General features: G+C 77.2%; 1 non-coding gene across 1 annotated transcript; it reads left to right on the top strand.

Moving 5' to 3' along the window:
* The first annotated feature begins 2,937 nt into the window (after window positions 1–2,937).
* LOC148218814 (5.8S ribosomal RNA) lies at window positions 2,938–3,090 on the top strand. The gene has a single exon (XR_015800167.1). It is a non-coding gene; the product is annotated as a 5.8S ribosomal RNA (ribosomal RNA).
* The last annotated feature ends 744 nt before the right edge of the window (window positions 3,091–3,834 follow it).

Below are 3,834 nucleotides of genomic sequence, written 5' to 3'. Positions count from 1 at the left end.
CGCCCGCTCCGTTCGAACGCTCGGTCCCCCCTCCGGGGGGGACCACACGCCCTTCCCGACGCCGCGCGCCGTGTTAGCCCCAGAGAGAGAAGCGGAAGGCGCGCGGCACCCCGTTCTCCCGGGGCCGTGGGGCCGGGGGGAGGGGGCGGAAAAGGCGCCAGGCGCGGTGAAGCGCCACGCGCACGCCCGTCACCGTGCGCGCGGGCGGGGCTCTCCCCGCGCTACACCGCGCGTCGCGGCCGGGCACCGAAGCGCGTGGCGCGCTCGCCGCCGTCGCGGCGGCTTTCCGCGCGCACCCCCCCCCCCCCACCCACACCCCGCGCCGGTCCGCTGTCGGTCCGTCCCCGCCGGAGAGCGGGGGGACGGCCGGTCCCCGAGCCCTCGCCGCCGCGACCGGCGCCGTCGAACGCCGGTCGTCGGTGCTCGCTCTCCACGTGCGTGAGCGGCCCGAGTTCTTCCGGGCCCGGTTCCCCTTTGGCGCGCGAGAGCCGCCCGCGTGCGCGGGAGGGAGGGGTGCTCGGCACGGCCCCTCCCGGAGGCGCACCCGCCCCCCTTCCGTCGTCTCTTCGCCCGCCGGGCGACGGCCGGCCGTCCGGCCGTCGCGCGCAACGGCGGCCGATGGCGCAAGGCGATGGCCAACGTGTGTAAAAAGGGTGCGCGCGGGAAGGCCTTCGGGGCTCGGAGGAGGCGGCTCCTCCGGCCCTTCCCCAGAGCGCGGGGGGGGACGCGGGGCTTTGCCGCCCGGCAAAATCCCGCTCTCCTTGGCCGAGCGGCCTCCTCGCGCGGCAGAGGAGCTCCCGAGGGCCGGGCTCCGGCAGTTCCGGGTCGCGCCTCCAGGGGGAGCGCGCACGTGCGCGAGCCGCCGCCGGGTGGCGCGGCGGCGACGGTCCGCACCGTCGTCGCCGTGGCCTCTCTCGGCCGGGGGTGTGCGAGGTTTCTCGGTGGCTGGGCCGTGTTCCCCGCGCCGGCGGGGCGGCCCGAGCCGCGGTGGTCCTCTCGGGCGCAGCGCCGGGCTACTGAGGGAAACCCCGGGCCCCGAGAAGGATTGCCGCGGTGATGGCAGCGGACGTCGGGCGCGCCCCCGCCGGTGGACGCTCCCCCGAGGGTGGCAGCGGGGGAGGCACCCCGGCGGGGCCATGCAGGTCGTTTCCCTCACCCCAGGGCCAGGTACCTAGCGCTTCGCGCCTCGGCGGTCTCCTGCCGGTTTCCCTCGGCGTCGTCAAACGCCTGTTGGGGGCCGAAAGGGCCGCCGAGCCGGGCGGAGGTTTAAAGACTCGGGCGGCCCGGCACGGCCCCGCCGCGGCGGCGGCGGCGGTGGCGGCGGCGGCAGCGGGTGTCGGGCGGTGGCGGCGCGGGGCGCCATCGAGGGGTGGGGAGCTACTCCCGCCGATCCCCTGCGGTGGCGTGTCCGTCGCGACCGGCCGCGCTCGCCGTCGTCGGCGTCCCGCCGCGCTTGCCCGCGCGCGGGGGCCACCCGTGCCGGGCCGGGGAAGGGGCGCCCTGCCCCCCCCCTCTCTGCGGCCCGGTCTCGGCGGAGAGGCCGCGGCGCGCGATCGGCCGCGGGGGGCCGACCCCGCTGGCCTCTGCGATGCGGGGCGACGCCGGCAGAGGGCGCGCGCTCTCTGCCTTACCTACCTCAGCTGCGGGGTTGCGGCCGCCGGGGCCCGCCGCGCTCTCTCGCTCTTTCTCCTTAGCCGCCGCCGCGGGCTCGCGGGCGGCGCCGCGTCAGGCGCGACCGCGCGCCTCTCGCCTCGACGGCCTTGTCGCCTCGAACCGCACCGCGGCGGCGCCGGCCGCCGGCCACCCCTGACTCGGAGCGCTGTCCCCGCCCGTTGGGGCGCAGCGCTCGGCCGGCTCCTCCATCGCCGGAGGTCCGGCGGGCGCGGGCGACCCCGTGCCGAGCGGCGGCGTCGCCGCTCGGCGAGTGTCCCCGCCCCCCCCGGGGGGGGGGGACGGTCGGCCGCGAGGCGCCCGCCTTCACCGGCGGCCGTCCCGGCCCGGGCCCCGCCCGTCCGCTTCCCCGTCGCCCTTCCCGGCCGCGTGTGGGCCAAAAAAAAGGGGAGGCGTGCGGGGCGGCCGCGGGGGCGCTTCCCCGTCCGGTCCCCGAGTGGAAACGAGGGGAGCGGGCGGTGCCCCCCGGCTCAGCCGCCGTACGCCTGCCCGCTGGGCGCGTGCTCGCGGAAGGGCAGCTCGGCGGTGCGAAGCGGCGGCGGTCCCGGGAGTGCGGCCGCGGGTGGCGGAGGGGTTTTGCCGAGCGGCAGACCTCGGGCGCTCCGCGATGCCGGCTCGGGTCTCGGCGGCGTCCCGCCTCCGGCGCCGGTGGCGGAGCGCGGCCCGCCGGGCGTTCGCCTTCCGGCGGGCAAGCGGTCCCGCGCCAGGGGTTGCGCCGGCGGAACGGTCCCGCCGCCGCGTGGCGTTTCGGGCGACGTTCAGGGGCCGCTGGCGGGAGAGCCGGCCCCCGCGTTTTGGCGCGGCGGCGTTCCGCGAGTCGGCGGAGCGGTGAAAAGGAGAAGCCAGGGAGTGAGCCGGGAGCGGCGGGGGCCGGCGGTCGCGCCCCCGGCCCGCGAACGCGTAGTCGTCCCGTGATCGAGAGGCCGGGCGGGCCACCGTGCCCCCCGCGGTCCGGCGCGTTGCCGCACAAGCCCCTCCGCGCGGAGGTCGGGCCGAGCCCGGGCGCCTGGGCCGCCTCCGAAGGACGGCACGCGAGGCGGCGTCTCCCCTCGCGGGGGGAGGCGGTCGGGGGCGCGGGCCCCTCCGCCTTTCTTTGGCCGACCTTCGGAGCGTTGCGCGGGGTTTCTCTTTTTTGCCCCGCGCTTTCTCCTCCTCCTCCTCCGTTTGTGTGTGCTCGTACGGTCGAAGCGGGGCGCGCGGGGGCGCGCGCGTCCCTGCAGAAACAGAAAAGGGGCCGCTTCACGCGAGCGGTCCCGAAAGCCAGACAACTCTTAGCGGTGGATCACTCGGCTCGTGCGTCGATGAAGAACGCAGCTAGCTGCGAGAATTAATGTGAATTGCAGGACACATTGATCATCGACACTTCGAACGCACTTGCGGCCCCGGGTTCCTCCCGGGGCTACGCCTGTCTGAGCGTCGCTTGACGATCAATCGCCGTCCGGGGGGGCCACCCCGGCGGCGCGGCTGGGGTTGCCTCGCAGGCCCGTTGCCCGCGGTCGACGTCGACGTCGTCGTCGTCGTCGCCGCGCAGGGCCTTCGTCCCCCTAAATGCAGACTCGGGGAGCGCTCCGTAGCTCCCCGCTCCCGGAACGAGCCGCTGGGGCGGAGCTCGTCCTTGCCGGGGCCGTGCCGCGGTGCGGTGGCGGTGGCCGGGGAGAGCGAGAGTCGGCGTCGAAGACGCCGCCGTGGGCCGTGCGAGAGAGACGAGAGAGCGAGAGGGCCGAGAGGGAGGCGAGGCGCGGGCCTCGCCCCCGGGCTCTCCCCCCCGTGCGGGCGGCTGTCTGCGGGTGGGTACCGCGGGGGTACCGTGCCGTGCTGCCGCGCGCGCGCGAGGCCGAGAGCGCCGGGGACGGGGGTGCGACCCCCTCCTCCTTCCCGCGAAGCCCTCCCCTCCTCTCTCTGTCGCCGTCGCGTTTCTCTCTCTCCCCGCTTGAGGTCGCCGCTTTTCCCGCCCGGCTGGCCGGTTCCCCCCCGTCAGGGCCGTCTCTGCCGCTCTCCTCTTCGGTTCTCGTCTCCGGGATGGGAGTCTCCGTTTCCCTCGTTCCCCCCCCCCCCGTGTGTCTCCTCGCCTTTTCTCTGCCGCCCACCCCCCCCCACCCCCCGGCGCGCGGGCGCCGGGCGGGGCACGGGGGAAAGGGAGAAGAGAGAAGGTCGCGGGGGAGG

Source organism: Sturnus vulgaris, unplaced genomic scaffold, assembly GCF_052056855.1.
Source record: "Sturnus vulgaris isolate bStuVul1 unplaced genomic scaffold, bStuVul1.hap1 Scaffold_158, whole genome shotgun sequence".
NCBI classification, from domain to species: Eukaryota; Metazoa; Chordata; class Aves; order Passeriformes; family Sturnidae; genus Sturnus; species Sturnus vulgaris.
The sequence above is the reverse complement of the archived record's forward strand: the minus strand, read 5'-3'. Positions and strand labels throughout refer to the sequence as shown.